Source organism: Oncorhynchus gorbuscha, linkage group LG15 (genome assembly GCF_021184085.1).
Source record: "Oncorhynchus gorbuscha isolate QuinsamMale2020 ecotype Even-year linkage group LG15, OgorEven_v1.0, whole genome shotgun sequence".
NCBI lineage: Eukaryota > Metazoa > Chordata > Actinopteri > Salmoniformes > Salmonidae > Oncorhynchus > Oncorhynchus gorbuscha.
In genome coordinates this window covers 64,091,495-64,115,622 of record NC_060187.1, presented here as the reverse complement: position 1 = coordinate 64,115,622, position 24,128 = coordinate 64,091,495, and the positions used below count along the sequence as shown (strand labels likewise).

Here is a 24,128-nt window from a genome sequence, read left to right as displayed (position 1 = left end):
GGGAGATGTCACAAAAGACTGGTTGTTAACGCCTGGAACATAATGTATTTGCAACCTGGCCCAGTTAATAAGGGCACTATAATATTTGCATGGAGTGGATGTTAATTTGTACAGCCAATGGTTTGCTGCTGGCCATAGCTATACAAAACAGTAGTTTCTTCTAGAACTCCAACACCATCCAATGTGGAAGTCAAAATCCTGTATCGGCATGCTTGCAGCATTCAAATGTTTACCTTCAATTGCACAAAGATTCATGAAATGAAAACAACTGCTTGATAAACCTATGCCGTTAGGGTTGCATTTGTTTTACAGTATATTTACAGTCCTATACACTAGGGTCAGCAGACTCTTTAACATGACAATGGTAGTGACTTGTGAGGGCCCATATGCCAGTGATGGCACATTTGCCATATGTGGTGTCAGACATCTCAGGGGGACGGTACACTGTGACATGCAGTACACAGAGGACTACACACCTGAGTAGGGTTGTGTGTGTGTGTGTGTGTGTGTGTGTGTGTGTGTGTGTGTGTGTGTGTGTGTGTGTGTGTGTGTGTGTGTGTGTGTGTGTGTGTGTGTGTGTGTGTGTGTGTGTGTGTGTGTGTGTGTGTGTGTGTGTGTGTGTGTGTGTGTGTGTGTGTGTGTGTGTGTGTGTGTGTGTGTGTGTGTGTGTGTGTGTGTGTGTGTGTATTGATTTTTTTTGCCCTTGAGTCTTTGAGTTCTTTGTGTTGAGTAAAATAAAATAAATGAGAGCAATTGTGGATTGCATTTACAAAATAATCCATCTCAATTATGTATTGAATTGGAATTTTACTTTTTAGATTTGACTTTTTATCACAATTATTATGATGATTATTGTGATCTCAAGTAGCTCAACACTAAACATAAGATCCTTAGTCCTGTGGAATTTGGCAATCGAATCTTCCAGTCCTGGCTCTGAGTTAACAGTAAATCTGCTAACAGCTTCAAAGTAGGGCTAGTATGTCTTGTGATATTCTGTCAGTGATTTTCTTTCATCCACCTTGTCTTCTTACATGCCAATAGATTCATGACGATGGACAGAAATAGAACAAAACTGTTGTTTTCTGTTTGTTTTCAATGTAAACTTTTATTACTAATCCATGACAAGACAGTTTGTTTTTCATACAAAGGCACACGTGGTTCATTCAGTGCATTCTAGCATTACATAATACATATTAGATTGCAAATAACAAACAACACCGGTTGCTTAAAAATATCTGAATAGACATTTCATCTTGGTGCAAAACAAAACTTCAGCGACCACAATTTGTTGAACGTATTACTTTTTCTTTTTAAATTTCAAGCTTATCCAGGCAGATAAGTAATACTATAGCATTGTGATTATCAAAATAATACATTTACAAATTCAGACCAACTCAACTCAACTGTACAAGCACCCGAATAGATTGTTAAAGAAAATACTTCAAAGATTTGCATAGATTATCAATTGGAATAACAATATGGCACTTTCTGAAAATGTATATAAAACAACCTAGTCTATGATAGTGCTTGCATTATTGCATTTGCTCACATGTGTATTGTGTATTGTGTGTGTGTGTGTGTGTGTGTGTGTGTGTGTGTGTGTGTGTGTGTGTGTGTGTGTGTGTGTGTGTGTGTGTGTGTGTGTGTGTGTGTGTGTGTGTGTGTGTGTGTGTGTGTGTGTGTGTGTGTGTGTGTGTGTGTGTGTGTGTGTGTGTGTGTGTGTGTGTGTGTATGCGATAATGTCAAGGACAGGAAATGAAGGAAGCCTTTGAAATCTCTATATTTATCATGTCTTACTCTAAAGTACCTTGTATTACGCTGATGTGGTTTGCTAGGGAAAGCCAGGCTAGTGCATTCAAAGCCTATTTGGAAAGCTTTAGTGGTTTAGTATGTTCTGCCAGTGCAGCCTAGCTTACTCCCTATAAACCGCACTGCTGATCAAACAGTGCTCTGCCATCAAGAATATTAAATGTGTAATTCCTACACTGATTTGCGTTGGAAGAGGTTTAGGACCAGCATATTCAATTCTGTTATTGAAAAATTAAAACTAAAATGTCTCTCCACAATTTGTTTTATAAATCAAATGTGTTATGTTCATCTGTAATGTCTAACTTTCTCTCTCTCTCTCTCTCTCTCTCTCTCTCTCTCTCTCTCTCTCTCTCTCTCTCTCTCTCTCTCTCTCTCTCTCTCTCTCTCTCTCTCTCTCTCTCTCTCTCTCTCTCTCTCTCTCTCTCTCTCTCTCTCTCTCTCTCTCTCTCACTCTTTCTCTCTCTCTCACACTCTTTCTCTCTCTCTCACACACTTTCTCTCTCTCACACACACACACACACACACACACACACACACACACACACACACACACACACACACACACACACACACACACACACACACACACACACACACACACACACACACACACACACACACACACACACACACACACACACACACACAGCCTAAATTGGCAGATTGAGTGTAAAAAAAAACTACACTGTGAGAGAGAACTGAATAAACAGCATAATATTTCATGAGATTGTTCGGCCAAAAATAATTCAGTTGACGGCTTGCCCAATATATTTGGTACCAAAAACAGTTGCATAGAGTATAAAGACAACAGCTCTCCCATTCGCCTGTGTGTCGTGTGACACACGGAGCCATCTAATCGCAGTGCAGTATTCTTCACTGCTGCCGTGGGTCTCACATTCATGTATCTGTCAGTCATAGCAACTAGTAAATAATAAAACAAACATGAAAATGGGCTAAAATTCTAACCGTAATGATCTAGGTAGGTCTATGTTATTTATACAGCTTGTTATACAACATTCCCATGCAACACCATGGACTCTAATTTAAAGTAAATAACAATGTATGAATAAAGTAGTAGTAGTAGTAGTAGTAGTAAAGTGCTCTATGCTATTATATAAATGTTTGCACTTAAGAATCTGTATTGCAAGGAACATTTCCTCACATGTAACATACACTGAGTGTACAAAACATTTAAGGACACCTTCCTACTATTGAGTTGCAGCCTCAATTCGTCTGGGCATGGGACTCTACAAGGTGTCAAAAAGTGTTCAACAGGGATGCTGGCCTATGTTGACTCCAATACTTCCCACAGTTGTGTCAAGTTGGCTGGATGTCCTTTGGCTGGTGGACCATTCTTGATACACACAGGAAACTGTTAAGTGTGAAAAACCCAGCAGTGTTGCAGTTCTTGACACAAACCAGTGTGCCTGGCACCTACTATCATACCCTGTTCAAAGACACTTACCTTTTTTGTCTTGCCCATTCACCCTCTGAATGGCACACATACACAATCCATGTCTCAATTTCCTCAAGGCTTAAAAATCCTTCTTTAACCTGTCTCCTCCCCTTCATCTACACTGATTGAAGTGGATTTAACAAGTGACATCAATAAGGGATCATAGCTTTCACCTGGATTCACCTGGTCAATCTGTCATGGAAAGAGCAGGTATTCTTAATGTTTTTTGTAGATGTTATTGAGGCTGCAAGCAAATACTGTAGGTACACAGCACATGTAATGTATCTCATTCATAGCCCAGTGTATCCAAGAATCACTACTTCTCTGTTCATCTTGGATCCTGAGATGTTTGCTCTTGTTTTCCACGCCACCAACCCGCTTTCTTATTGGCTTAAGAAAGGAAACAAAACCAATCCAGATTGGCCCTTGCTGGATAACTAAACCCAGGCCGGAGGTCTAACCACACGTCAGAGGCAGCTAAAGTGCTCTGATGCTCAAATGTTGGGGCACAAGTCGGAGTATAGTGGACAAACATTGTTGTAATGGGCCTGTTCCATTGCAGATACTAGGGATGGGTTGGTAGTTTGTGGGCAACTTTTCTTCTCCCAATGGATTACTGCTCGCTGTTCTTTCTGCCTTCTATCAGTGTTCTGGACCATTATTTGCCTGGAGGGGGGAGAAAATGTATGTTAGAAGCAGGGGTTGGAACCCCAAATTATTTTCCAATCGTTCCTGAACAGAACCCTTATATTATTTGTTCCGTTCCAGTGTTCCGGCCAGCATAATAAAGTCCTGAACCGGTTGAAGAAGAAAAAAGTAGTGGTTCATATAGTTTTTTACATTTTTTAAATATTTTTAATTTGTGAAATCGTTTTTATATTTAGCTAATTCTTTTACCTCACCAATTAGCATGGATAGATCATCTTGCTATGGAACAGGTAGGCTAGTTGTTTGCATGTTTAATTGGTCAGAGATGATGCGACTGAAGTTTCACAGGTGGGGAGAGTGCGAGATTAAGCGGTGGACATGGAGGAACATGGTTTGAAGCGCTGAGCATCATGACATGAATTGGGAGTGTGTACAGGCTATTACTAGCATCAGAACTGAATTGGGAGTGTGTACAGGCTATTACTAGCATCAGAACTGAATTGGGAGTGTGTACAGGCTATTACTAGCATCAGAACTGAATTGGGAGTGTGTACAGGCTATTACTAGCATCAGAACTGAATTGGGAGTGTGTACAGGCTATTACTAGCATCAGAACTGAATTGGGAGTGTGTACAGGCTATTACTAGCATCAGAACTGAATTGGGAGTGTGTACAGGCTATTACTAGCATCAGAACTGAATTGGGAGTGTGTACAGGCTATTACTAGCATCAGAACTGAATTGGGCATCAGAACTGAAGTGTGTACAGGCTATTACTAGCATCAGAACTGAATTGGGAGTGTGTACAGGCTAACTAGCATCAGAACTGAATTGGGAGTGTGTACAGGCTATTACTAGCATCAGAACTGAATTGGGAGTGTGTACAGGCTATTACTCAGCATCAGATCAGAACTGAATTGGGAGTGTGTACAGGCTATTACTAGCATCAGAACTGAATTGGGAGTGTGTACAGGCTATTACTAGCATCAGAACTGAATTGGGAGTGTGTACAGGCTATTACTAGCATCAGAACTGAATTGGGAGTGTGTACAGGCTATTACTAGCATCAGAACTGAATTGGGAGTGTGTACAGGCTATTACTAGCATCAGAACTGAATTGGGAGTGTGTACAGGCTATTACTAGCATCAGAACTGAATTGGGAGTGTGTACAGGCTATTACTAGCATCAGAACTGAATTGGGAGTGTGTACAGGCTATTACTAGCATCAGAACTGAATTGGGAGTGTGTACAGGCTATTACTAGCATCAGAACTGAATTGGGAGTGTGTACAGGCTATTACTAGCATCAGAACTGAATTGGGAGTGTGTACAGGCTATTACTAGCATCAGAACTGAATTGGGAGTGTGTACAGGCTGTTACTAGCATCAGAACTGAATTGGGAGTGTGTACAGGCTATTACTAGCATCAGAACTGAATTGGGAGTGTGTACAGGCTATTACTAGCATCAGAACTGAATTGGGAGTGTGTACAGGCTATTACTAGCATCAGAACTGAATTGGGAGTGTGTACAGGCTATTACTAGCATCAGAACTGAATTGGGAGTGTGTACAGGCTATTACTAGCATCAGAACTGAATTGGGAGTGTGTACAGGCTATTACTAGCATCAGAACTGAATTGTGTGTATAGGCTATTACTAGCATCAGAACTGAATTGGGGTGTGTATGCTATTACTAGGCTATTACTAGCATCAGAACTGAATTGGGAGTGTGTACAGGCTATTACTAGCATCAGAACTGAATTGGGAGTGTGTATAGGCTATTACTAGCATCAGAACTGAATTGGGAGAACTGAATTGGGAGTGTGTACAGGCTCAGAACTTACTAGCATCAGCATCACTGAATTGGGAGTGTGTATAGGCTATTACTAGCATCAGAACTGAATTGGGAGTGTGTATAGGCTATTACTAGCATCAGAACTGAATTGGGAGTGTGTATAGGCTATTACTAGCATCAGAACTGAATTGGGAGTGTGTATAGGCTATTACTAGCATCAGAACTGAATTGGGAGTGTGTATAGGCTATTACTAGCATCAGAACTGAATTGGGAGTGTGTATAGGCTATTACTAGCATCAGAACTGAATTGCATCAGGAGTGTGTATAGGCTATTACTAGCATCAGAACTGAATTGGGAGTGTGTATAGGCTATTACTAGCATCAGAACTGAATTGGGAGTGTGTATAGGCTATTACTAGCATCAGCTGAATTGGGAGTGTGTATAGGCTATTACTAGCATCAGAACTGAATTGGGAGTGTGTATAGGCTATTACTAGCATCAGAACTGAATTGGGAGTGTGTACTAGGCTATTACTAGCATCAGAACTGAATTGGGAGTGTGTATAGGCTATTACTAGCATCAGAACTGAATTGGGAGTGTGTATAGGCTATTACTAGCATCAGAACTGAATTGGGAGTGTGTACAGGCTATTACTAGCATCAGAACTGAATTGGGAGTGTGTACAGGCTATTACTAGCATCAGAACTGAATTGGGAGTGTACAGGCTATTACTAGCATCAGAACTGAATTGGGAGTGTGTACAGGCTATTACTAGCATCAGAACTGAATTGGGAGTGTGTAGGCTGTTACTAGCATCAGAACTGAATTGGGAGTGTGTACATTACTAGCATCAGAACTGAATTGGGAGTGTGTACAGGCTATTACTAGCATCAGAACTGAATTGGGAGTGTGTACAGGCTATTACTAGCATCAGAACTGAATTGGGAGTGTGTACAGGCTATTACTAGCATCAGAACTGAATTGGGAGTGTGAGGCTATTACTAGCATCAGGAGTGTGTATAGGCTATTACTAGCATCAGAACTGAATTGGGGTGTGTATAGGCTATTACTAGCATCAGAACTGAATTGGGAGTGTGTATAGGCTATTACTAGCATCAGAACTGAATTGGGAGTGTGTATAGGCTATTACTAGCATCAGAACTGAATTGGGAGTGTGTATAGGCTATTACTAGCATCAGAACTGAATTGGGAGTGTGTATAGGCTATTACTAGCATCAGAACTGAATTGGGAGTGTGTATAGGCTATTACTAGCATCAGAACTGAATTGGGAGTGTGTATAGGCTATTACTAGCATCAGAACTGAATTGGGAGTGTGTATAGGCTATTACTAGCATCAGAACTGAATTGGGAGTGTGTATAGGCTATTACTAGCATCAGAACTGAATTGGGAGTGTGTATAGGCTATTACTAGCATCAGAACTGAATTGGGAGTGTGTATAGGCTATTACTAGCATCAGAACTGAATTGGTGAGTGTGTATAGGCTATTACTAGCATCAGAACTGAATTGGAGTGTGTATAGGCTATTACTAGCATCAGAACTGAATTGGGAGTGTGTATAGGCTATTACTAGCATCAGACCTGAATTGGGAGTGTGTATAGGCTATTACTAGCATCAGAACTGAATTGGGAGTGTGTATAGGCTATTACTAGCATCAGAACTGAATTGGGAGTGTGTATAGGCTATTACTAGCATCATGACATGAATTGGGAGTGTGTAGGCTATTACTAGCATCAGAACTGAATTGGGAGTGTGTATAGGCTATTACTAGCATCAGAACTGAATTGGGAGTGTGTATAGGCTATTACTAGCATCATGACATGAATTGGGAGTGTGTATAGGATATTACTAGCATCAGAACTGAATTGCAGAATTATAAGTGGCCTTAGGTGCGCCTGGTCTGGTTGTACTGAGGTAGCTGAGGTAAGCCCGGCTCTGTGTGCCGGGCGCAGACTGCCAGCTAGCCAAGGGGATTGAGGGTGAAGTTGAAAGGCACTGCCGGGAGCCTGGTACGCTAAGGGGCCATAATGCAAAGAGGAAGCATGTGACACACCCTAAGCTGTAGGAGCTGAGACTGAGGGACTTCTGAGAGCTGGGAGCCCTTTTATTTTAGAGCCACTCAGACAAGCAACTTAAAATCTTACCCAAGGGTCATAGAGTACATAGAGAACCAGCCATGATGTTTGTGGTTGTCTGGTTTCAAAACTACAATGGGTAGAGCCAGCATGCTAACTAGCTAGTATCATGTTAGCCATATTAACTATGAGCTAGAATCATGTTAGCCATATTAGCTATTACCCAGAATCATGTTTGCCATGCCAGATAGCATCTCGATAGAAGTTTAAAATGTAATGTATGTCAATAGGCTAACTACAAGTAAAGGAAGGGCATTTCCAATGAAATGCAAAATGAGACAGAAGGGGTGTCACAAAAGCGGTTTAGGGTATTGGTGTCGGTTTGAGTTATTGGGAAGCATGGTCTTGTTTTTGTTGAGTGGCCTATGGTGAATGAGCTAGTTAATGGTAAATTTACAACCCCAGCATGTGGGCCAATAAAACAAGGGGGACAGGGGGACATACAGGACGATGAGAATGATTGTGAGAGGGGGGGGAGAGAGAGTAGAGTGGAGGACGCTGGTAATTAAGAGTCTAAGGGAGTGTGAGAGGGGGCACACACTGCTCAGAGCAAACTTTGTGCATGGAATCCTCACTCTTATTTATGCACCCTGTCTATTCTCCCTCCCTTCTACCCTTTATCTTCCTCCTGGCCTTTCCTCTCTCTCCATTCACTTGTCTCTCCCTCTGAATGAATAGTCACAGCTCTGTGGTGTCCCCCCCCACCAACACCCCTTAAACTACCCCTCCAGCTCTGTCTTGAATAGGGAGTCGAATTGAGCAAACAGTCAGCCTGTCAGCTCAATAGGAGGTCTGGCCGTGAACTTCAAGTCCTTCCCAGGCCCCCATCGTCACATTGGGGAGAGAAGCAGGGAGTTGGGAGGGAGGTGTGGGCTTGGGGGGCTGTGGGGAGACAGGAGGGAGGGGGTGAGTGGGAGCCACAGACACAGACAGACTTTAGGGGGCCCCTACGTGCCAATATTGGGGGGACCTCTGCCTGCCACAGAAGTTCCCAAGACTGGAGCTTTCGCTGGAGCAATGGGGGAGGGTGCTCCATGTCCCAGCTGCCTCGCCCACCCCCTAGTCTAGGCAGGAGGGGTGTGTGCAGACGGGACAGTGTCTGCCCCCTGCCCAAACTCCAGCCCTCCAGACCTGCACACTCAGACGCAAGCTGCTGACTGTGCCCACCCACCCCCTCGACTCGCCTCGTTCCCAGCCCGCACAGGCCACACATCATCTCATTACCCAACGCCAGCCACTCCACTGTCTACTGTTTGTATTGTTTTGGGCTCTGCATAATTGACACAGTAAATTGAGAATGGCCCTGGCCCCTGCTCAATCTACCACCTGTTTACAGAGACTGCCCGTGATTAGTGGGTTTGCATTAGATTAGACACTGTTACTACTAAGATTCTCATGCAATGTTTTGTTAGACTGGCTCCCCAACATAGAAACTGTGAATGTTGTTGGTTTTGTCAGGATTTTTTTCTCCACATTTGGCTTAATCAGCTGCTATAGTTTACTTGAATATCCTTAATAAATTCATTATGTCTAGTCCTAAGAGCAATGTCTCTGTAGACCTCATGCAGCGGAACACCTTGGTGGGCTTGGCGACGAGACAGACTTAATAATTTGTAAGTCGCTCTGGATAAGAGCGTCTGCTAAATGACTTAAATGTAAATGTAAATGTAATAGCACTCTAGTGTTTCACCGTCCATATGCATGGGTAGTAACTCAGTAGCCTATCCATTAGCAATGCTCTGGCACTGTACAGTATCTTAGCCGTAGCAGTGTCTCGACCTCCAGTACGCAGACACAAACAAAGGGAGTTCTCTCCGTGTGGCACGGACAATGGCACACATTGTTTACCGGCTGCCTTATTTAATCGGGCCCAGCCGACTCTAATTGGTGTTTTGGTTATTAAGCGTTTTTTTAACTTGCAGCTCCCTGCTCGGAATAAAGGAGTCGCTACAACAAGCTTGTTTATGAGAACAATACATGACTTGTCTCAGCACCAACTCCCCCAAAACCTCACCCACCAACACAAAGACAGCTTTCCTCCACTGAGACCTCGCTGTCATACTCTCATTCGGCCTCTACCTTTCTCGCTCCCTCTCTCTGTCTCTCAACCACACTCGCTCTCTCCTAGTCCCTTTCTCTCTGTGTTGGTGTTGTACTGCAGTCTCTGTCCAGGTAGCATACGCTGGCTCATGGGCGTCACAGTTTCCTCCTTTATAGATATGCTTTTGACATTTTTAACTAAACCGTCATTAGTGTAAATGTTTACATGTCAGCAAATTAGGATTATTAATGACAAAAATTGGAATGATAAGACTTGGTGAAAATAAATATGGCAAAAAGCGTACTGTCTCTTTGATTACTATTGATAATAAGAATAGTGATGATGATATAATATAGCCCTAGCTAATATTTGTTAATAGTCTCTGGGTGTAACTATCTTGTGTAATATGCTAAATGTTGAACATTCATGTCTCAGATATTCTGATCAGGGAATACGGCCCGCGTATTTCAACCAAAATGGCAGCCGTCGCCATGTCGGGCATGTGTGTGCAGAGGATGGCACAACAACTCCCAAATGGGAAGAAAACTGGGCTGTTCAGAGCACAGATGCCCACTGAATGCCTCCTGAGAGAGAGCGAGAGCAAGGAGTGATTTAATTCAAGCACACACACAAAAACCCCAGCCTGACCCCCCCCACCTCCCCCCCATCAACGCGTTCCATGATTTCTGCAATTAGCAAACACATCTGGGGTGCTTAAAGGCAAGGCCAGCCTGGCAGAGGGAGGGAGCGAGAGAGAAGGGAGGGTCCGGAGGAGAAGGAAAGGATGCGGTGGTGGTGGTGTTATGAAGGCATGATGCAGCATGGCGGGTGCAGGACTGTTATTGTTACCTGCTCTCTCTGGTCCTCACTTCCATTTCATGCCAGCGAGCGTCGTCCTAAGATGGTGGCGTGGGCTACGTCTCACGGTACAGGAGAATGGGGAAGGCAGCTGAGGATGAAGCGAGGGAGGGGAGAAGGGGAGAGGCGATACGGAGGAGGGCGAGAAGAGGGAGTCAGAGTCAACAGCAACCTCTCATCCTCTCCCTGTTTTTCCAGCCTCATTTTGCCAGCATTCTGTCACGGTGGTGTTGGTAGTCTGCACAAAAAAATAAGAATAGGGAAAGAGATGAGGCAAAAAGAGAAAATGTGAGTATGTGGTTTAACCAGCCCGAGATACACATACATGCAGATGTATGTATACACGCACCCACACATGTCTTTTCTCATGGTACAGTCTGCCCCTGAGCATGCAAATGACTTTCATTATGCAAATGCATGCAAATCAGATCCAACCATCTGAGAATCAAGCCTGGGAAGAAAGGAAATTGACACAGAGATTGAATGAAAGAATGAAAGAGAAAAAGAACAGGGGGGTCCTTTTGAGTGGCAGGAGGCGGTAAGTCAGGTAAATGGTATGTGGAGGAACAACGGTGGCCCAAATTGGACAAACAAGATTACCTTTTGTATTATGAAGATGACTTATCTTTTTTCTGTGACTGCACTGTATTTTAACACCATGCTTGATATCATACAAGTTTCACATGAAGTTAAGTTCAGACTCACATCATCTGCAATAGTAAGCAAGGAGATTGCTCCAGCTAAAATAGGCTTTTCAGCCATTCCACAATGTCATGTGATCACGTGATCTTATGTGAAGTTAATGTGATAACATGGCCAACATGTAAAAGCAATATGTGATAACATGAAACTACACGTGAAAACATGGTCTCGTGAAAGAAATGTGACAACATGGGGATGCAACATTTTTCAACATTTTTTCACGTGAAACTGCAAATTTCACATGTTGCTTTTACTACAATTCACATGAGGTGAAAACCTGTTATTCTCCACACGTGAAAAGGTATTGTAAATGTAAACATGTGAACATATGGTTTCACATGTGAACAACTAACCTCACTTGTCGCTTTTCACGTTTTTTTTGGAAAGTTATTGGAGATTTAAGGTAAGCGGTACACTAAAATAGTGTAATACTGTATATTTAATCAATATGATGACATTTGATGACGTAGTGCTGACTTTTCCATATGATGCACCTGGGATTTGAAATGACACTCTCTATATTTGGAATACGCTGGTCTTTCTGCTGTTTCACAAAGTCTGCAGTATTCTCAGAAGTCCTCTACAGATTAATTACCTACAATGCATTTCTGCAATTAGCAAAAAAAAGTGCCATCTGCGCTGCTACTTTAGTTCTAAATTAACCTGACTATTATCTCATCATTGATTTCCTTTACTTCTTTCATCAATTTGGGTGTTTTCTGTATAGTTGTCTAACGTTGGTGGGGCATATTATTCACTTCGTCCTGAATCACCATGATAAATATAATGGTGTATTATTAACAAAGCTGAGATTTACTTTGAAGTACAAAGTGTAGGAATAGAGGTGAAATCAGTTACTGACACAGACACAGTGGTGTAGAAAGGAATATCGTACGTAATGCCGTGAACCAAGAGGTTGTGAGTTCATATCCCAGGTGAGGACATGTTAAATAATAATTACTGTATAAATAAACATACACAATGTAATCATTTGTGTCAAATATGTCAATTGAAAACACTGTGACTGTGGGACCTTTTGTTTGCAGGGCATCACCTATGTAATCATGTGAAATATCCCCACATGTACTGTAAGTCGTTCCAAAACCACATGAAAGGTTATGTGAAAATAATATCATACACTAGGAGGAAGGCTGTGACCTGGAAGGGGATTGCTGTCCGAAATATGGTGTTGGAGTCACAGATGGTTGGCTGTATGAGATCAAATGTTGTGAAACTTCATCATAACAAATGTTGTGAAACTTCATCATAACAAAGACAACAATGGTTGATGAAGAGGTTAATTAAGCAATTGTATATTGTCAAACATATTGTAGTGGTGCTTTTCTATGTCATTCTCCGGCCAAGCTACACATGCAAGTAGCCCAAGAGCTACAAACTAACTTCACCAATCTGGGTTGGAATCTATTAACTAGCTACCAGCCTAGCCTATACATGACATTTGGTCAACCAACGAGCAGACTAATCGGGGAGGAGAGAGCTGCTATTTGTTTTCACTCTCAGGCTAGAGGAAGGAGGCAGCTTTCGTTTCAGGGTGCCAGTAGGGACACACTATTTTGTAGGCTGTAATAGGGGAGTAGGGATAGAGGTGAAGGGAAGGGGTTTGGGAGTATGAGAGAGTAGGCTAGGAGGAAGGGAGGGGCAGTAGTAGAGGGGGTGGGGTACCACTGAATGGTGGCAAACCTCTCCTAATTGGCACTTGACATTTTTTTTTGCCATTGGCACTAAAGTGGGCCGGCTTTCAAGCCCGCTCTGAGTCCTTGTTGGAAAAGTGCCATATGCAAATATGGCGAATGGGCTCCATTGTGAAGCCTCTGATATTAACAGCTCAGGGAACAATGAAATTGTGTGCTTACTCTGGACTCGTAGGTGTGTGAGCGAGAACAAGACAATGGCTGCCAAAGCCGCTTCGGTCTGAACAGCCCCTTCACATGACGTTCTGACAAGTAATTTCACCAGAATGGCCTTCTGTGGACTGAGGCTCTGTCAGGCTCTGTCCAAAAGCTTTATTCAAGACTGAAATAGTTTGTTTCAGTTTGTGCAATACTTGCCCAACTTCTGAAAATGTAATCTTTCTCTTTTTGTTGAGTGGCTCTTTTTCCTACCTGTTAAAATATTCAGAAAATGATTTGCTCTTTTCTAAAAATGCATCCTATGTTAAAGCATTACCAGTTGAGCACATTGTTCTAAATGCTAGAATGTACAGTGTTCTGAAATCCTTCTGATATTTCTCTATTTGGATTGTTTACCCTTCACTAGCTCCCTGGGGCAACAGTGGAGGGAGATCTAAACATAGCTCCCTGGGGCAACAGTGGAGGGAGATCTAAACATAGCTCCCTGGGGCAACAGTGGAGGGAGATCTAAACATAGCTCCCTGGGGCAACAGTGGAGGGAGATCTAAACATAGCTCCCTGGGGCAACAGTGGAGGGAGATCTAAACATAGCTCCCTGGGGCAACAGTGGAGGGAGATCTAAACATAGCTCCCTGGGGCAACAGTGGAGGGAGATCTAAACATAGCTCCCTGGGGCAACAGTGGAGGGAGATCTAAACATAGCTCCCTGGGGCAACAGTGGAGGGAGATCTAAACATAGCTCCCGGGGGCAAGAGTGGAGGGAGATCTAAACATAGCTCCCTGGGGCAACAGTGGAAGGAGATCTAAACATAGCTCCCTGGGGCAACAGTGGAGGGAGATCTAAGCATAGCTCCCTGGGGCAACAGTGGAAGGAGATCTAAACATAGCTCCCTGGGGCAACAGTGGAGGGAGATCTAAACATAGCTCCCTGGGGCAACAGTGGAGGGAGATCTAAACATAGCTCCCTGGGGTAACAGTGGAAGGAGATCTAAAAATAACTATTTGGAGACTTCTTGGCAAATCAATGATGAATTGTAGCAAAACTGAGAAGTATTTTCAAAGACTGAGAAATGATAAGAGACTGATCTTGGACAGCGAGGCCAAACAAGCTCCCAGCACTAACTTCCAAGAGGAAACATATAAAGCAGATTGTCAAAGGCCGTAAAGCAGTTCCATCTTTATCTCCACACAAGTCGAAACTGTTAGGGAGGAAACAGAACAACGGGTCCAACAATAGCACCCACCTCCGGTGTGGTCCGAACCAAGTCAAAGTACACCTGTTACTGCTAAGTTACCAAACTTAATCTCCTTTGTCTGGGTGGGTCCATTAACTTCTGTAAACGCCTGAAATACATGAATTTCTCTGTGAGCGACAGGGAGGCGGGGGCCACTTTAGAAATGGCAAAGTCTGCCCCTCTGTACCAGCCCAACAGTGAAGCCATTTTCCAAACTCTGTTGGTGTGTTCTGTTGAGAAAAAAAAAGAGGCAGAGAAAAGGGGGCAAGAATCACTGGGCCTTTTTCAGAAACCCGTCTGGCTGCTAGGACCCGGAGGTGCTGAAAGGGTGGTAAAGGACCCCATTGTCTCCCTGTGACAAGTGGACTAGGTCTATTGACTGTAAAGTCTACTGGTGGGGGGCCGCCAGGGCCCGGCCACAATGCCTGTTTTTCTACTTGACACTTGGAGTCTAAATCTGCTTGCCTAGAGCCTGAAAGCTAAGACAAATCCACTAAACCCTCCCTCTGCCTCCCTTCCTTTCTCCTCTCCCTCCCTCCATCCTTTCTCTTTACCCCCTCTCTCTTTCCCTCCCTCCACTCCAGACAGGGCTACAGTAGAGTCCCGGAGGATTTGTGGAACTCCTGTTTTTGTGCCATTTTCAGGCAGGCAGTGCAAAGGCTGTCTTTCCTCTGGGGTAGTGTTGCAAAATTCCAGGAACGTTCAATTAACTCCCTGGTGTTCCAGAAATCCTGGTTGGAAAATTCTGGTTTTCTTGCTTATTCCATCCTTACTACGTGCATCCTCTAACCAGAAAGTTCCTGCCACACACAGTCATCCCCGTTATCGCCACCAACAAAACAGCTGCACCAGTGCACGCACACACCTTTATGGGAATCTGTCACTGACTTCATATCATCTTATCTTCAAATAATATTCATGCTTATCGTACAAATTGTAGCTAATTAGAGAGAAAAAAAATAATTTACTGCCTGAAAAATAAATACAAACTGGTGTCAGAAAGCTAATCTAACTTTGCTAAAATCTCTACCCATAAATGTTGTCAATCAATCAAATTTTACTTGCATAACACTTTGTAAAAGGCCAATTTGTCACATGAACAACCACAACGGCATGCATGTAGCTATACAACCACAGATAACAGCCAAGAACAGTCGTTGGGGCCTTGTTCCAGTTCCCCTGGATTCTTCCTTTGGTAATGACAGTAGCTAGGGGAAACAGACAAAGAGCCAGGTACCACTGTGCCACCGGAGGAGGTGACATCACCGCCTGTCACTTCCTGTCAAGGCCCTCGTCTCTCTCGTTCCCTCGCTGAGCCCTGAGCTCAAATGTCACTCTCAGCACCTGCAATGCAGCATGCAGGAACCGCTGCACACCCCGCTAAAATTGACATTGTGAGTGTTGTTGCTATAGAAACGCTCCAACAGGAGTTTCAGTCTAGTCCGACATGCCTTATTGGAGTAAGTATTGTGTTTGTTATCAAAGCAGAATTCAAAATGTATAAATTTAGCCGAGTAAATGTGATTAAACCCTGTTTAGGCCATTAATCTCCAGATGAATAACGTGTTTTTCAAACATACTGGTGCTATAGTATACAATTTACTCTCCAATTTCTCTGTGATGTCTTGAAGCTATGGAAGGCTGATTTGGCCGAAAGACAGAAAAATCATACTGGAGGCCTCACTCGACATGATTCTTTTTCTAGTTGAAAAGAAATCATCATCATTGCCTTGATGACTGATTGAAGGTGTGAAGATCTGATTGACCAATTACTCCCCACTATTGGCTGAGGCCCGGATTGTTCCCTCTCTCATGGCTCTGTCACTGGGGGCAGTTTCCGGTTGATTGCACTCGGACCACTCCCCCACAGAGCCCCACACAGTGGCATTCAACAAGACCCATCAGGCCTTTCCACATGGTAGCACCTCATGCAATGGAGGCTTCGCCATGGCCCATTCACAACCAAGCCAACTGTCACCTCAAATCAAACACCCAAACAAAAGCAAAATCAAACACCTTCCCACATGAACGAAAGAGGGGGAGAAAACAAATAAACAACCATCTAGCTTAACAAGACTGGCCTCAAACAAATCTGTCCATTCGACTATGTGCTGGCAGGGGACATGATCGTGGGATTAACTTAAAAAGTCCATTGTAAACTTCCACAATCCAAATAACGTATGACATTAGAGGCTATAATCAGCAACCATACTTTCTATTCATTTCACCTGTTTTCCAAACAACCTTTTAACTAAAACCCCATCAGCCGAGTACAGAATTGCTACAGCGGTAGGATGGTTACTTGCAGCTACTGACTGACCAATTTGTTAACCACTCCGGCAAAGTCCGCAGTCAGCACCATTCAGGTTGCCGTTGGTTCTTTGGGACCCGCCCACCACTGCTGGCCATGTGATCGTAAGGATAAGCCGCTGCGTGCAGCCCCACACAGAGGGATAAGGGGCTTATTAGATTACAAGTGATCCTGTTGGACCAACCGGACTGCTAGGGACCAATGCCTCCGGCCATGTACAAATATGAGGAAATATGTGTATGGCATTATGTGTATAGCTCATTATTTTTAGGGATCAATCTCAAAGAGATCAGGCTTTCCCAACTATATGGCTCAGGGGGAAATGTCAAAAATTCTAATACTCAAAGATGTATATTTATAAGAAATTCAACAAATACTCAAACTCTCAAGTCTGCCGCTAAAATTCTCAGAGGCAATTGTGATATATTTGAGGCAATAACAGAGACCAGATAGTGGTAATTGTCAAGCGGCGTTAAAGAAGACACACACACGTACACACACACATAAACCTGTGCAATTGGATGACATCACACGACTTACTTGACTTTTTCTTCTGATCCCATTGTCCTATGATGACGGCCATTTTTTTGCTTGTTTTGCTGTGAATGGTAGAATGGGGTGGTGCATTATGGGGGATATGTGTTGGGGATCTTGATGCCTTTCAGGAGCGTAATGGGATTCTTGTTACTTTCGGTTATCTAGCTTTATGAAGAATGTACATCACTCATACAGCTAGATAACCAAAGATAACAACCAACCCCTAAGGCTGCCCATCCTCTTGTGCCACAGGTGATACGCAAGGGCCAGATTCTGACCTATAATCAGGAAAAATTGTGTTAACAATCAGAAAAATTAAGACTTTCATTTCCCTTTTCAAATTTATGTGCACAGTGAGTAAACTGTATCAGTTCTATAGAGAGGTCTGGTCGCATTCATGCAGTACCTAAAATGTAAGAAATGCTGATTATTTTAAATGAATCACCATTCATCAAATGTGTACTTAACAGTTCACAAAAATACCAGAACTTCCTGACCCTCTGCTTAAAGTACTCATCAGCAATTGGCCACTTACTAACTGTAACATTTCCCTGCCAATCCGCCCTCACTGTTCTGCTGTTACAAAGCCTTTGATTGGACGGCCAGCCCATAACATGGCAGCCAAAGCCTTGACTCCTCAAAGTCAAATAATCAGTGTGAGGCTTGATCAAAACACACAGGCTGGCGAACCAGTCCAAACTGGTAACGGCGCCAGTCTTCCCAGACCACACCTCTCCGCCCACCCCTATGGTGAGACAGTCTCTCACATGGACTGGCTCCATAGGGGGGTGATGGCTTCAAATGCCGCCCCCCACCATGTCCAAAATGTACTTTTTAATTTAAAGCTGTTTTACTGTAAGATATAGAGAGAAAGGTTTGCCTCTTGCGTTTGCATATCTATCAGAGATTCCACAGTAAATTGGGGAGGGCATGTTCAAGGTTGGGGTCAGAATTATGCACAAAAGCACAAACACACACAAGTGCAAACCTACACACACAGACACACAAACACAGACACACACACAGAGTACACACATTTCTGGCACATGGCACAAGGACCAATTAAAAGCTTTTCTTTGTGCCCAGCCCAACAACGAGGCTCCTCCCATCTATACATGTTCTAATGACTGACAGGAGATAGATGGAGGGAGAGAGAGAAAGACAGAGAACATTCTCCCCTTTAGTGTACACATCTTTACCTGTAGTCTCACACTGTTGGCAGACAACACATCCTCTCCTTACTGTCAGCTAGGACAAGGATTCAAGCTTCAAAATGTCTTATTTTTGTTCATAATCTACCAGTCACCATAAGGATTTCTAATCACCTTTATCATTTCTTATTACAGTATGCTACACAAGGATAAAACAAGGCTCTTTCAAAGCATCCGCACTCGCAAACATGCATATTCCATACAGTGCATGCACATACACCCATGCACGCACACACACACAAACACGTGCAAACCAAACAAAAGCATGCACACATGCTGGAAATAGGAATGCCACTATCTTTCCTGAAAAAGTGACTATTCACACAGGAAGGTATTTCTTCCTGCCAAGGACAAAATGCCATAAAAAAATACTGATGCAGTTACAGAATTGTCCTGATATCTACGTGTTCTTTTGTCAGAGAGAGAATTGACATGTTCCAATAACAATATCAATATCATGAAATTATATCTGACATGGATATTGGATAAACTTTGTTTAAATAGTGAGACTTGATTATATACACATAAAGGTTTATCAATACATCTATCTCAGTTGTTCATTTGTGCTATTTATTGGCACAGCCAATAACTTGATTGTACATATAATGCATGAAATTCTTTTGAATTATACGGTCCCATGTTTAATATTTGAAATCCAACTAAATAATAATAATAATTTACTGTTTTTGTTACACTGTGCACAGTATGTGAGACAGTTGTGTGAATATATATATTTTTTAAATTGCTAAGTTATTATTTAATATAAATAGTTATAATACTACCACAAACTATAAGTAGCATTATATTCTCAACATTATATTGAAAACAATCAAAAACATGTATTTATTTTCAAGATATTACATTTACCATGAGAGTTTGAATTGGAAAGTTTTTAAAAATTATCCTATTTTATTAATCAATATTATTATTATTATTAATATTATTGTCATTATTATTATTTTTATTATACTGTGCAAATTCCAAATAGTTTGATACGCAGTTGCGACGTTTCCTTCTGATATTGTCAATGCATTTGACCAACTTTATATCAAGTGATAATAATATACATTATTTAAGGAAAATAAAGTAAGAAATAATGTTTCATATTAGGCCTACATTGCGCCAGATAAGATTACAAAGAACTCACACTGCGCAACAGTAACGAAGCTCACCTCGATTCAGCACCACAACAGTGGACAGCGGCCTTGTCTCTTAGTAGCCTTCAGTGCCAGGATTTCAACACCACTATACCGTATCAAAATCCCCGATAAGCATATTAACTATCATACAATCAGTTTGTTAAAAATAACTGCATTTGTCTTCTTGTTTTAACAGTAAACCTAGGCCTACCCCTTAGTAAATTCAGATAGGCCTATACGGCGCAGTAACGTGCCAGGGAGAGATCCGGTTCGACTGTCTATTGCTGCATCTTGCCAACCTCATAATTGTCAAGGGGTATAACTCATTCAACCATTCATTCATTCATTCAAACAAACCTAACCACTCCTCGTCATTGGATAAGATGTTGGTGACGTCCTTCAAATTGATCCTTGGGAATAATTGAAGCGCACAGAAATAGGGTGCATTGAAAATGTTTGATGAAGCAATACACAATGTACATATTTTTTGTAGATATATTTTAGGTACAAATAACGTAGTTATAGCTTTATAATAAAGTGATCAATGTATGACATTGAGATATGACGTGAATCGATGTAATTCAATCCAACCTGATTCGTAAGGTCTCAATTCTCATACACGAGGCACGAACTGAGGTCAGTTCTAAATGTTCATCATATGTAATTGGCGCGGTCCAATTGGCGCGGTCCATGCAATCTGTTGGCAGAGGGCCTAAACTACTGTAACCTACCGCTGCACACTGGAACCTTGTGGAGTCATAATACCAACAGCGTTCACTGTAAGAAAAAATGACGAGCTTGACAAGTATGAACGCAAAGGTGTAGATATGCAGTAAAATAACATTTCATTTCTGTATTCTCTTGTGAAATTATGATTGATTGATACAGTATTAATATCCATATGCTTAGTCAATTTGTAATACTTTATTAACTATTGACTCGAATTTACTACGTTTTCAACGGGCACTCTTATGAACAAATTATATCATATAGGCTAATTTAATAACAAAAGGTCAGTGCTATCGAGGATCCTTGGGACATCCCTACCCTAAACCCTAACCTTAACCATTCAATAACCATAACCCTAACCATAACCATAACCCTTACCTTAACCATTTCGACTCCAACGGGGTATGGACATTTCAAGTATCCCGGATAGCATGTACTACAACAAACTACGATTTTAGCATAACACGTCCTACAATGTCACTTCCATTTGGATTTTGTGCAAGTGATTTAACTGAGTTAATGTGAACAATGTCTAAGCCATACCTGGCCAGTTATTAAAACTGTAAGGGAGTGTGGTGTATTTATATTACCTATGACATCTGCTCTGTTGCGCCTATATGTCTCTCCATTGAATCCTGAAAAAAAACAAAAACAAGAAACGCTTATTTTCCAACCCAACTGCAGTCCTATGGTAACTGTTCGGTTTAAGTCAACAATTACAACAACACAGTCTCGTTTGAACTGAGTATATGACTTTTTTTGTGCCTACAGACAGGTACGAAGCCTCAAGCCTGCATCTGACCCTCTAGATATGACGTTGAGGCGACATAAAACCATTACATGGTTCAATATAGTGGGCTAAAATTCACGAGAGTGTTGTTCTGTAATCTACCTGTATAAAGGCACCTGAGCTAGATAGGTACCCGAGTCTAGAGGTAGGACACGCCCCAGATGACATCTCCAAAGGCACCCTAAAGACATATAGGCAATAGGCAGATCGATTTTTAGACAAGACCTTCAACAGTACTCGTCAAAAACCGAGTCAGACCTACATAACGCACAACCCACAATCCTGCTAAATGCTTGGGAGAAATGTACAGACTAAATTATTTGCAATTTAGTAAAGAAAACACGCACGTTTATGGATAGAATGTCACCAGATGTAGCACGACCTATAAAACCAAACCAAACAACAACCTGGCTGTGCAAAACCAATTCACTTTTCGATCTTAGGCCGCAAAATTATAAAATACAAGCGTTACATTTCATATAATTCTGCAGTCTCTTTATTTACACATCATACCATGGCCTATGACAACTAATGTGTACGCAATCTGCTACTGCACATTATAAACGTATGTATTAATGTCCTGTACAGGCCTACCACTGTCACATATATAGTACTACTTCACAAAGTATAATGGAGGTACATATCAATGGTCTATGCTCCAATAATGTGCACACGTGTGCTCAGAAGGCCGCCTATTCGGCGTGCACGTGCGGATTGGATGGCCTTGTGATTCCCCATCTACCCGCTATAGGTGTGAGCAGCTGTACTTTATACTATTGCTATTAATAATTTTCATAGTCTGGACTCGAATCTCAATTGATCAACTGATCGAGGCCTAACCTACATTTCGAATAGACTACTTTTCCTTAAAACTATAGAAATTTAATAATAGGCTACATTATTGTGATGCATATGGAAACCTTGCCGTGTGAGGGGCACGGTTAGTCTACTCCATAGTGCGTAATGGAGGTCGTTATCAAGAACCCTAGCCTGAGATTGCCCATTTCCCATCTTTCTTTGTTTGCTCAAAATGATTAAACTAGAATAGGTGAAGTGTTGGGTGTAATGAAGGAGAGAGCTGTATCGTATCTAATGCATTGTAAGCCTGACCTTTCAGTCATTAAATTCAAGTGAGACCACATCCAAAATTGAGGATATATCGAAATGGTTGTTTCCATATGCTACAAACATAATTTCAACCTACAAAATTAGACAAGCTGTAATGGATAGGCTAGTTGTTGTTTTTTTGTCTTGTAGGATACCTAATGTGCGGATAACATTCAATATAAATTAGCATACACAATATTCAAATGAGCATAAACATTTCAATTGATAGCCTATTCGATTGATACAGGACAACCGGTGCCAAAGACGCCTATATCGCGCCCGATATTGCACGAGTCGCATAGAGTGAGTGCCAAACCCACCAGGATAAAACGACGCGCTAGCGTGTTCTTTTATTTGTTATGTTTTATGCTATACATGCATGCAAAATTTCGACTGCGTTGTCCGCATCCGCGTCAATAGCACGCAACAGAACATACATTTTCTAATCATATATGCCATACTCACTCCGGGGTCTGCCAGCCACGGTTACAAACCCTCTCCTCAACAATCAACCGAGCGAGTCAAGAGATGTAGAATAACTGAGCGCTTGTAGGTTGGCTCGCGCCTGGTCTTGAGCTTCATGGCTGCAGCTCGCTGTGACGTCGCGCTGGCCCCATCCATTCATCTTTTCGCGGCCGGGTCCCCCCTTGTTTATAATCGAGATTATTTCCCATAGAGATGGTGTTCGCCTCCCCCCGCTGAGAGCGAAGTGAACTGTTCGCTGTGCCTCGCGCTCGCCATTCCTCTTGTACAATGCATATGAACTTAAACATGCCTGCCAAAAAGCATATAGCATCGCCAAGACCCTCCCCTTATGACACGACAGTAGGGGCCTCTTTGACACGATGCAGCTCTATTGTGTCCCCTACCTCTGAAATTAAGAAAACGGGCTGCGCTATGAATATGTTCAACATCTCTCCCACCCATGGTTTTGTATAACCGTAAATGTTATCGCCCTCAAGAGTGCACGTGTCCAAGATATTCGTCTCAAATAGGCTAGGCTAATACAATCCTTTACGTCTGTTCATGGCGTCCATTTTCTTGTGATTTCATGCCAAAGTTATGAGGATGAGTTTATATGAATCAGTGATATGGGCTTCAAAACCCCCGTTGGGATACACTTCAAATATTGAGTGAAATAACTCTATTGCTTTGTGAAAGTGTAAAAAGTTTGGCATGACTGGTTGGAGAGAGTTTTAGACCCTGGCTCCTGTGGGAGTATATGAATTCCATGCAATCTTGTCTAGTTACCAATATTCGTTTGACGTGAAGGCCCCTGCGACTATGGACTAACTCCTGCCCCTGAATCAAGTGCGCGCATTCCCCATTCCCTTTGTCTGTCTCTTTTGATACAGAAGACTCGTGGAATGTGACCACTGGATCGCCAGGGTGAGACCGTGCAAATCAACTTTTACCGTCAGCAACGAGCCCAGACCAGCAGACAAGGACCAAGAAAGGGGTCTAGGTCGTTTGATTATCATAATAATCAGATCGTGGGGATGAAAATCTCCTTTGAATAAATTACTTATTCAATAGGAGGTTCGACTGCCAAAGAGACAACTTTGTCAGCCACAGTTGTTGTTGGTTTCAGTGTTCAGGGGTCCCAATTTCTTTCTCTCCACATTTTGGACGCTTTCCTTGTGATCAAACTATAAATACGACTACTGTTTCTTTCCCGGGCTTAGCTTGGTAAGCTTTATTTCTTCTCTCAAGCGCACAACGATGTACAGGT

General features: G+C 42.3%; 1 long non-coding RNA gene across 1 annotated transcript; it reads right to left on the bottom strand.

The window, feature by feature from the left end:
- Nucleotides 1–3,367: 3,367 nt before the first annotated feature.
- LOC123996398 lies at nucleotides 3,368–22,936 on the bottom strand. The gene is made up of 5 exons (XR_006831976.1): nucleotides 22,862–22,936; nucleotides 21,090–21,134; nucleotides 17,424–17,698; nucleotides 10,756–11,002; nucleotides 3,368–3,931 (listed from the first exon to the last, which is right to left on the bottom strand). It is a non-coding gene; the product is annotated as an uncharacterized LOC123996398 (long non-coding RNA).
- Between the last annotated feature and the right edge of the window lie 1,192 nt (nucleotides 22,937–24,128).